Here is an 11,629-nt window from a genome sequence, read left to right on the forward strand (position 1 = left end):
GGAAAGGAGGCGTTCTTTTCGTGAATCGCTAGTGAGGAAATTTAGGGAACCAGCATTTGAGGCTGACTGCAGTACAATTTTACTGCCGCCACCTTACATTTCGCGGAAAGACCACAACGATAAGAAAGATTAGGGCTCGTACAGAGGCATATAGGCAGTCATTTTTCCCTCGTTCTGTTTGGGAGTGGAAGAGGGAGAGAAGATGCTAGTTATGGTACGAGGTACCCTCCGCCACGCATCGTTTGGTGGATTGCGGAGTATGTATGTAGATGTAGATGTAGATGTGGGGGGGAGGGGGGGTCGGGGGCATGTGGTCAGCACACTGCTCTCCTGGCCGTTTGTCAGTTTCGGAGACCGAAGCCGCTACTCCTCAATCAAGCAGCTCCTCAGTTTGGCTCAGAAGGGCTGTGCACCCCGCTTGCCAACAGCGCTCGGCAGACCGGATGGTCACCCATCCAAGTGCTATCCCAGCCCGACAGCGCTTAATTCCGGTGATCTGACGGGAACCGGTGTTACCACTGAGGCAAGGCCGTTGGGTAATTTCCCCTATAGTAAAAATACACTCCTGGAAATTGAAATAAGAACACCGTGAATTCATTGTCCCAGGAAGGGGAAACTTTATTGACACATTCCTGGGGTCAGATACATCACATGATCACACTGACAGAACCACAGGCACATAGACACAGGCAACAGAGCATGCACAATGTCGGCACTAGTACAGTGTATATCCACCTTTCGCAGCAATGCAGGCTGCTATTCTCCCATGGAGACGATCGTAGAGATGCTGGATGTAGTCCTGTGGAACGGCTTGCCATGCCATTTCCACCTGGCGCCTCAGTTGGACCAGCGTTCGTGCTGGACGTGCAGAACGCGTGAGAAGACGTCTCATCCAGTCCCAAACATGCTCAATGGGGGACAGATCCGGAGATCTTGCTGGCCAGGGTAGTTGACTTACACCTTCTAGAGCACGTTGGGTGGCACGGGATACATGAGGACGTGCATTGTCCTGTTGGAACAGCAAGTTCCCTTGCCGGTCTAGGAATGGTAGAACGATGGGTTCGATGACGGTTTGGATGTACCGTGCACTATTCAGTGTCCCCTCGACGATCACCAGTGGTGTACGGCCAGTGTAGGAGATCGCTCCCCACACCATGATGCCGGGTGTTGGCCCTGTGTGCCTCGGTCGTATGCAGTCCTGATTGTGGCGCTCACCTGCACGGCGCCAAACACGCATACGACCATCATTGGCACCGAGGCAGAAGCGACTCTCATCGCTGAAGACGACACGTCTCCATTCGTCCCTCCATTCACGCCTGTCGCGACACCACTGGAGGCGGGCTGCACGATGTTGGGGCGTGAGCGGAAGACGGCCTAACGGTGTGCGGGACCGTAGCCCAGCTTCATGGAGACGGTTGCGAATGGTCCTCGCCGATACCCCAGGAGCAACAGTGTCCCTAATTTGCTGGAAAGTGGCGGTGCGGTCCCCTACGGCACTGCGTAGGATCCTACGGTCTTGGCGTGCATCCGTGCGTCGCTGCGGTCCGGTCCCAGGTCGACGGGCACGTGCACCTTCCGACCGACCACTGGCGACAACATCGATGTACTGTGGAGACCTCACGCCCCACGTGTTGAGCAATTCGGCGGTACGTCCACCCGGCCTCCCGCATGCCCACTATTCGCCCTCGCTCAAAGTCCGTCAACTGCACATACGGTTCACGTCCACGCTGTCGCGGCATGCTACCAGTGTTAAAGACTGCGATGGAGCTCCGTATGCCACGGCAAACTGGCTGACACTGACGGCGGCGGTGCACAAATGCTGCGCAGCTAGCGCCATTCGACGGCCAACACCGCGGTTCCTGGTGTGTCCGCTGTGCCGTGCGTGTGATCATTGCTTGTACAGCCCTCTCGCAGTGTCCGGAGCAAGTATGGTGGGTCTGACACACCGGTGTCAATGTGTTCTGTTTTCCATTTCCAGGAGTGTAAATTTGTTTTTCACAATGACTGATGACCAACGTACACTGACGCACCAAAGAAACTGGTGTAGGCATGTGTATTCGTATACATCTACATGGATACTGAGCAAATCACATTTAAGTGCCTGACAGACAGTTCATCCAACCACCTTCACAATTCTCTATTATCCCAATCTCGAAGAGCGCGGAAAGAATGAACACCTATATCTTTCCGTACGAGCTCTGATTTCCCTTATTTTATCGTGGTGATCGTTGCTCCCTACGTAGGTCAGTGTCAACAAAATATTTTCGCATTCGGAGCAGAAAGTTGGTTCAAAAACGGTTCAAATGACTCTGAGCACTATGGGACCTAACGTCTGAGGTCATCCGTTCCCTAGAACTTAGAACTACTTAAAGATAACTAACCTAAGGGCATCACACACATCCATGCCCGAGGCAGGATTCGAACCTGCGACCGTAACAGTCACGCGGTACCGGACTGAAGCGCCTAGAACTGCGTGGACACAAAGGCCGCCTGGAAAGTTGGTGATTGGAATTTCGTGAGAAGATTCCGTCGCAACGAAAAACGCCTTCCTTTTGATGTTGTCCAGCCCAAATCCTGTATCATTTCTGTGACACTCTCTCCCATATTTCGCGATAATACAAAACGTGATGCCTTTCTTTGAACTTTTTCGATGTATTCCGTCAGTCCCATCTGGTAAGGATCCCACACCGCTTAGCAGTATTCTAAAAGAGGACGGACAAGCGTAGTGTAGGCAGTCTCCTTAGTAGGTCTGTTACATTTTCTAAGTGTCCTGCCAATGAAACGCAATCTTTGGTTACCCTTCCCCACAACATTTTCTATGTGTTCCTTCCAATTTAAGTTGTTCGTAATTGTAATACCTAGGTATTTAGTTGAATTTACGGCTCTTAGATTAGACTGATTTACTGTGTAACCGAAGTTTAACGAGTACCTTTTAGTACTCATGTGGATGACCTCACATTTTTCGTTATTTAGGATCAACTGCCACTTTTCGCACCATTCAGATATCTTTTCTAAATCGTTTTGCAGTTTGTTTTGATCTTCTGATGACTTTATTAGTCGATAAACGACAGCGTCATCTGCAAACAACCGAAGACGGCTGCTCAGATTGTCTCCCAAATCGTTTATGTAGATAAGGAACAGCAAGGCTCTATAACATTTCTTTGGGGAACGCCAGAAATCACTTCTATTTTATTCGATGACTTTCCGTCAATTACTACGTACTGTGACCTCTCTGAGAGGATATCACAAATCCAGTCACATAACTGACGATATTCCATGAGTACGCAATTTCACAACGATCCGCTTGTGTGGTACAGTGTCAAAAGCCTTCCGGAAATCGACAAATACTGAATCGATCTGAAATTCCTTGTCAATAGCACTCAACACTTCATACGAGTAAAAAGCTAGTTGTGTTTCACAGGAACGAAGTTTTCTAAACCCATGTTGACTGTGTATCAATAGACCGTTTTCTTCGAGGTAATTCATAATGTTCGAACACAATACATATTCCAAAATCCTGCTGCATATTGACGTTATCGATATGGGCCTGTAATTTAGTGGATCACTCGTTCTACCTTTCTTGGTGTGACCTGTGCAACTTTCCAGTCTTTGGGTACGGATCTTTTGTCGAGCGAACGGTTGTATATGATTGTTAGCATGGAGCTAATTGGTATACCTTCTGGACCAGAAGGCTTGCTTTTATTAAGTGATTTAAGTTGCTTCACTATTCTTAATTCTACGTTACTTATGTTGGCAGCAATTCTCGATTCGAATTCTGGAATATGTACTTCGTCTTGTTTTGTGAAGGCATTTCGGAAGGCTGTGTTTAGTAAATCTGCTTTGGCACTACTGTCTTCGATAGTATCTCCATTGCTATCGCGCAGGGAAGGCATTGATTGTTTCTTGCCGCTAACATACTTCACATACGACCAGAATCTCTTTTGATATTCTGCCAGGTTTCGAGACAAAGTTTTGTTGTGAAAACTGTTATAAGCATCTTGCATTGAAGTTCCCTCTAAATTTCGAGTTTCTGTAAAAGATCGCCAAACATGAGGATTTTGCGTCTGTTTAAATTTGGCATGTTTGTTTCGCTGTTTCTACAACAGTGTTCTAACACGTTTTGTGTACCAAGGAGGGTCAGTTCCGTCGTTTGTTAATTTATTTTGTATGAATCTCTCAATTTCCGCCGATATAATTTCTTTGAATTTAAGCCATATCTGGTCTACACTTACATTATTAATTTGGAGTGAGTGGAGATTGTCTCTCAGGAAGGCGTCAAGTGAATTTTTGTCTGCTTTTTCGAATAGGTATATTTTTCGGTTATTTTTCGAGGATTTGGGGATTATAATATTCAGTCTCGCTACGACAACCCTGTGTTCACTAATCCCTGAATCGGTTTTGATGCTCGTTATTAACTCAGGATTATTTGTTGCTAAGAGGTCAAGTGTGCCTTCACAACCGTTTACTATTCGCGTGGGCTCATGAGCTAACTGCTCGAAATAATTTCCAGAGATTGCGTTTAACACAATTTAGGATGATATTTTGTGCGTACCTCCGGAATTAAACATATATTTTCGCCAACATATCGAGGATAAATTAAAGTCACCACCAACTATTATCGTATGAATCGGGTACGCGTCTGAAATCAAACTCAAGTTTTCTTTGAACCTTTCAGCAACTGTATCATCTGAATTGGGAGGTCGGTAAAAGGATCCAATTATTGATTTATTCCGGTTGCCAGCAATGACCTCTGCCCATACTAACTCGCAGGAAGCATCCACTTCAATTTCGCGACAAGTGAAGCTACTTCTGTCAGCAATATGCCATTTCCGACGCGGATAGCTTAACCCAAGGACTTGCGCATCTAATGGCTGTTTTTAAGGAAAATGGATGCTCCGAGAAGCAAATTCGTCGGGCTATGGAGTTTGGACCATCTCCGGAGGTGCGTGAAGAGGAACATAGATAGGTGGCCTTTCTTCCTTACGCTGGAGCCATATCGTTTAAGATTGGACGAATTTTAAGGAATTTTAACATTAAGACTGTGTTCCGTCCACCTACTCGGCTCTGTGAAAGATGATTAGGAAACCCAGTGTGTACAAAATTCCGTGCCAATGTGGGAAGGCCGTTCGATTCGCACAGTGCATGACAGGTGTGTGGAACATCGCCGTCGTACGAGGCTACAACAGCCGGAAAAATCGTCAGTAGCAGAACACTGCCTAAATGAGGGACGCAGTATGGAATTTGATGAAACTGTGGTAGTTGCCAACATTTCCGGTTTTTGGAACAGTGTCTATAAAGAGGCGATTGATATTAGGTTGGCGGATAATTTAATTGAACAGAGCCAATGGATTTCCTCTTAGCAAGACGTGGAATCCTGTGTTGTCTCGCATCAAAATTGAACGTTCTTCGGTGCGGCCCTGTGTGCGATATATCGTTGCCAGCAGTGTTCCACTAAGGGCGGCGCCACCTCCCTGTCTTAGAGGGCAGCAACCGTGAGGGGCCGTCTACTGAACGGTGGCCTATACTGGGTGTTACAAAAAGGTACGGCCAAACTTCCAGGAAACATTCCTCACACACAAAGAAAGAAAATACGTTATGTGAACATGTGTCCGGAAACGCTTAATTTCTATGTTGTTGTCATGGTCTTCAGTCCTGAGACTGGTTTGATGCAGCTCTCCATGCTACTCTGTCCTGTGCAAGCTTCTTCATCTCCCAGTACCTACCGCAACCTACATCCTTTTGAATCTGCTTAGTGTATTCATCTCTTGCTCTCCCTCTATGATTTTTACCCTCCACGCTGCCCTCCAATACTAAATTGGTGATCCCTTGATGCCTCAGAACATGTCCTACCAACCGATCCCTTCTTCTAGTCAAGTTGTGCCACAAACTTCTCTTCTCCCCAATACTATTCAATACTTCCTCATTAGTTACGTGATCTACCCATCTAATCTTCAGCATTCTTCTGCAGCACCACATTTCGAAAGCTTCTATTCTCTTCTTGTCCAAACCATTTATCGTCCATGTTTCACTTCCATACATGGCTACACTCCATACAAATACTTTCAAAAATGACTTCCTGACACTTAAATCTATACTCGCTGTTAACAAATTTATGATCTTCAGAAACGCTTTCCTTGCCATTGCCAGCCTACATTTTGTATCCTCTCTACTTCGACCGTCATCAGTTATTTTGCTCCCCAAATAGCAAAACTCCTTTACTACTTTGAGTGTCTCATTTCCTAATCTAATTCCCTCAGCATCACCCGACTTAATTCGACTACATTCCATTATCCTCGTTTTGCTTTTGTTGATGTTCATCTTATATCCTAATTTCAAGATACCGTCCATTCCATTCAACTGCTCTTCCAAGTCCTTTGCTGTCTCTGACAGAATTACAATGTCATCGGCGAACCTCAAAGTTTATATTTCTTCTCCATGGATTTTAATACCTACACCGAATTTTTCTTTTGTTTCCTTCACTGCTTGCTCGATATACAGATTGAATAACATTGGGGAGAGACTACAACCCTGTCTCACTCCCTTCCCAACCACTGCTTCCCTTTCATGTCCCTCGACTCTTATAACTGCCATCTGGTTTCTGTACAAATTGTAAATAGCCTTTCGCTCCCTGTATTTTACCCCTGCCACCTTCAGATTTTGAAAGAGAGTATTCCAGTCAACATTGTCAAAAGCTTTCTCCAAGTCTACAAATGCTAGAAACGTAGGTTTGCCCTTCCTTAATCTAGCTTCTAAGGTAAGTCGTAGGGTCAGTATTGCCTCACGTGTTCCAATACTTCTATGGAATCCAAACTGATCTTCCCCGAGGTCGGCTTCTACTAGTTTTTCCATTCGTCTGTAAAGAATTCGCGTTAGTATTTTGCAGCTGTGACTTATTAAACTGATAGTTCGGTAATTTTCACATCTGTCAACACCTGCTTTCTTTGGGATTGGAATTTCCATGTTAGAGCTCATTTTATTACTTCTCTACAAATCACATTAATCATGGAATGGAAACACACAGCAACAGAACGTACCAGCGTAACTTCAAACACTTTGTTACAGGAAATGTTCAAAATGTCCTCCGTTAGCGAGGATACATGCATCCACCTTCCGTCGCATGGATTCCCTGATGCGCTGATGCAGCCCTGGAGAATGGCGTATTGTATCACAGCCGTCCACAAGACGACCACGAAGAGTCTTTACATTTGGTACCGGGGTTGCGTAGACAAGAGCTTTCAAATGCCCCCATAAATCAAAGTTAAGAGGGTTGAGGTCAAGAGAGCGTGGAGGCCACGGAATTGGTCCGCCTCTACCAATCCGTCGGTCACCGAATCTGTTGTTGAGAAGCGTACGAACACTTCGACTGAAATGTGCAGGAGCTCCATCGTGCATGAACCACATGTTGTGTCGTACTTGTAAAGGCACATGTTCTAGCAGCACAGGTAGAGTATCCCGTATGAAATCATGATAACGTGCTCCATTGAGCGTAGTTGGAAGAAACTAAAATGAGCTCTAACAAGGAAATTAAGCGCTTCCGGACGCATGTCCACATAACATCTTTTCTTTATTTGTGTGTGAGGTATGTTTCCTGAAAGTTTGGCCGTACCTTTTTGTAACATCCTGTATAGGACGTCGATTTGCAGCCTGGCTTCTGTTCTCCGCGGGACTCATCAGCAGAAGCAGCATTCTCCTGAAGATTGCGAACAGCTGCAGCGCCGAAATATCCAGTCACGTTGATTTTAGGATCCGGCAGCGTACGTAAAGATATTATTATTATTATTATTATCAGTAATATTACTATGTTGTGTGTGTGAAAGTTTATCAAATCTGTCTATCAATTAGAACTCAAAACGTTCATTTATAGTCATAATTCCTGATTCTGTTGAGTATGTGGAGAGCAGATGCATTTCTTTCAGAGAAGAAAGTGGACTTGCAGACTGGAAACTATGGCCAGTATTTTTCCATCGCTTTCTGGCTGATCACAAAAATAGTTTCCAGGTGTAACATTCTTTTATTATTATTTTTTTTATTCCGTTGAATGAATGTCAGAACTGTGGAATGCGTACTAAATTCGAATTACCGTGTAGCGTGTTGTAAGTGCAAGTTGTGTGCTTACTCTGTCTTACTGTTAGCGAAAACTTTATACAAATTGTTTGAGCAATGCAACTCCCAATACCAACAGAGAAATACAGCCTCTGCAAAACACATTCAGTCCCTTAGGCACTGTATCCTCTGGGCCTGTTCAAAACATTTAACTTTGGTGCCTGTGCACACAACAAATAAATAAAATTGTCTTACCTCTAAAGCAGTAACTTTGGAAATCTGTATATTCTGGCCTCTGCGAAAAATAAAATAAAATATGCTAGCTGCAGGCTCAGAAGTGTGCAATACTTTGAAATTCTTTTGGAGGATAAATGAAAACGTTTGAGAAAAATCCAGCTTCTTTGAAAAACATGTGACCCAGACGGGGATGTGGTACTGACTGTGGTGAATTACTAAGATTGAGGATTTTTTAGCAAAAATTATATTGCAAGTTAAGTTTGTCTTTTCAAAAACATCTGACAAATGAAGTTATATTAGTCATAGAAATACATCATATTTACTAACTGAGTCACGAACAATCAGATTTATACAGCAAGTACTATCTAAAGTCACTAGACCAGCATAGATGCAAATCATCAAATTACACATAGCTCTGTTAACAAATCTTATGAACATTACAAAAGTCAAATATCTGAGTAGTCTTTTTATCATATCAGTTTACGCACATTCTGGGGTTGCTAAACAAGTGACGATTATCAGCCAGTTCATCTATAATAGCGCACTGGCAAAACGAAAGTCATAATTATTTACCATCTGTACCTTGCTTGTCAGAAGACTTCTGCTTACATGTTCTCGTAATTCGTACATTAATCTAACACTTGGTGGCTTCACGGAGCACACCACAAAAACTGCCTACTCCATCGTCTTTCGCTCACAGACAGCTACGGGGGTGGTTTGAAAAGTTCTCGGGACGGAATAGAAAAGAAGTACTTACATCACTGAAAACTTTTATTTTTCAATGTAGTCTCCTTGTAGATTAATGCTCTTGGTCCAACGATGTTCCAGTGTCTTGAGCCCACTTTGAAAATGATTTTCCTCCAGGTCTACAAAACAGTTTTCAACTCTAGCTATCAACCCTCCGTTTGAAGTGAATCTTCGTCCTCTAAGAAATATTTTCAGTTTTGGGAAGAGATGGAAGTCTGACGGAGCCACATCAGGTGAATAAGGCGGGTGTGGCAATAATTCATACCTTACGTTATGTTATGTTAACTGGGGACCTAGAAACGATGGAGAGGCTCCGTCCGCGTCGCAGCCGCAGTGGTCCACAACCCCACGACGACTACCGCAGTCCACTTCACCCCTCCGCCGCCCCACACCGAACCCAGGGTTATTGTGCGGTTCGGACCCCGGTGGACCTCCCCAGGGAACGTCTCACACGAGTGTAACCCCTATGTTTTTGTGGTAGAGTAATGGTGGTGTACGCGTATGTGGAGAAATTGTTTGCGCAGTAATTGCTGACATAGTGAAGCTGAGGCGGAATAAGGGGAACCAACCGCCATTCGCTGAGGCAGACGGAAAGCCGCCTAAAAACCATCCACAGGCTGGCCAGCTCACCGGAGACCTCGACACAAATCCGCCGGGCGGGTTCGTGCTGGGGACCAGGCGCCCCTTCCTGCCCAGAAAGCAGTGAGTTAGACCGCACGGCCAATTGGGCGGTCTGTTCATACCTTAGTTCATGTAATTCTGCGATGGTGACGCCACGTGTGCGGGCGCACATTGTCTTGATGGAAGATGATATTCTTCCTTACTAATCCTGGCCTTTTTTGGCGTATCTTTTGTTGCAATTTGTCCAGGAGATTAGCATAGTATTCTGCAGTAATTATTTTCCAGTGGGGAGATAATCTACAAACAGAATCACCTTCATATCCTAGAACACTTATGCCATGAGCTTTTACACCGAATGAATCGTCTTTGCCTTCTTTTGTGGCGGAGAATCAGCATGATTCCATTGCATTGACTCTTGTTTTGTATCTGGGGATAGTAGCGCATCCAAATTTCATCTGTGGCCACAAACTGGCACAAAAAATTTGTTCGTTTCTCCGAAAACGGGCCAAACATTATTCTGATATGTCCTTTCTCATACAGTTTTGATCCAACGTCAAGAGTAGCGGCACCTATCTTGCAGATAATTTTTTTCATTTCTAATTCTTCAGATAAAATGTGATATATCCTTTCAGATGAAGTGAGTAAGCGTGAGTAATTTCACACACTTTAAATTGGCGACCCTCCGTTACAATTTTGTGCACTTTTGCAATGATTTCTGGAGTAGTGACACATCTTGGCCGACCACTGCGTGGATCATCATCTAAGCTCTCCAGACCAAATTTAAATTCATTTGTTCCCTTGGCAACATTTGAACATGAAGGAGAAGAGTCCTCCAGTGCAGGGCTTCCCAACCTGTGGTCCGCGGACCCCTTAGGGGTCCGCCGGCTCTTTCTAGGGTGTCCGCGGTCACCTTTCACCAAATCGTGTAAAATAATGAGTAAAATTATTGAGTAAAAATGTGAAAATCAAATTCATCACTATTTTTTTTTCGTGTGAAAAACATTTGTACTTTTACTTGAGGTCGTATTCCCAAGCAGCCTTTGCGGTTCGTAAGTGAGAATGCATACACAGTTTAGTGCCGGAGAATGCGGCTTCTCTGATCGACTGTTTCGCGACAATACGGGGGTCGTTTGTGCGCCGGCTCACGGCGCTGGATGCGCTGAAACCTTCTACGCATGCGCGGAGCGAGCTTCGTCGACCAATCCCAGCGCTCGCTGGCACGTACGCGGCCCCAGGCATCATTAAATGTTAAACTTGCTTTGTCAGTACACTACCCATTTCTCGGCTTTTGACCAGTTTATTACTTCTAACATGGATCGGTGGCTGAAGCCAGGATTATTGAAGAAGGGTGCAGTTTCTCCATCGCCTTCACAACAAGGGAAGTTTCCAGTTGAAATGACTGAGGAGGGAGGACGACCAAAGGAAGACTTTACATACATCTGAACATTTTTCTTCGGATTTCACGAAAAACCAAACACACACACACACACACACACCCACACACACGAATGTTACGAAATACGCATGCTCCTTACACAACAGTAGCCAAATAGTGGAAGTGAACAGACCATAAGCGGCAGCTTGTCAACAGCGAACAGTTTGGACGTGATGTTGATTGCTCTTGGAGGAAGACAGCTCCATCGTGTGAAATTTCAATTACCAAGTAATTTTAATCAGGCTATCGTGTTGAACAAAGGGAGTATATCCACTAGTAACTGTCTGGATACAGTGGGAATTCAAATTGGATCGTTAATTTCAAGTTGTTTTCATTCATCTCCAAACCAAAGACTATTGATACTTCGGGGGGGGGGGGGGGGGGGGGAGGGGGGTCACTGGGAACATGGCACTTGCATTAAGAAGCTTTCAGTTTCCATGGGTTTCGCTCTGAAATTTAAAGTTACTGTGCTCTTGACTGACTAGGGGTAAGCCATGGATTTTCGACTGAAGAAGTGGTCCGCCAGCTGAAAAGGTTGGGAAGCCC

The 11,629-nt window shown here is 44.9% G+C and overlaps 1 pseudogene; it reads right to left on the reverse strand.

Annotated features, from left to right (window-relative positions):
• Positions 1-419: 419 nt before the first annotated feature.
• LOC124720676 lies at positions 420-537 on the reverse strand (annotated as a pseudogene).
• Between the last annotated feature and the right edge of the window lie 11,092 nt (positions 538-11,629).

Source organism: Schistocerca piceifrons, chromosome 11, assembly GCF_021461385.2.
Source record: "Schistocerca piceifrons isolate TAMUIC-IGC-003096 chromosome 11, iqSchPice1.1, whole genome shotgun sequence".
NCBI lineage: Eukaryota > Metazoa > Arthropoda > Insecta > Orthoptera > Acrididae > Schistocerca > Schistocerca piceifrons.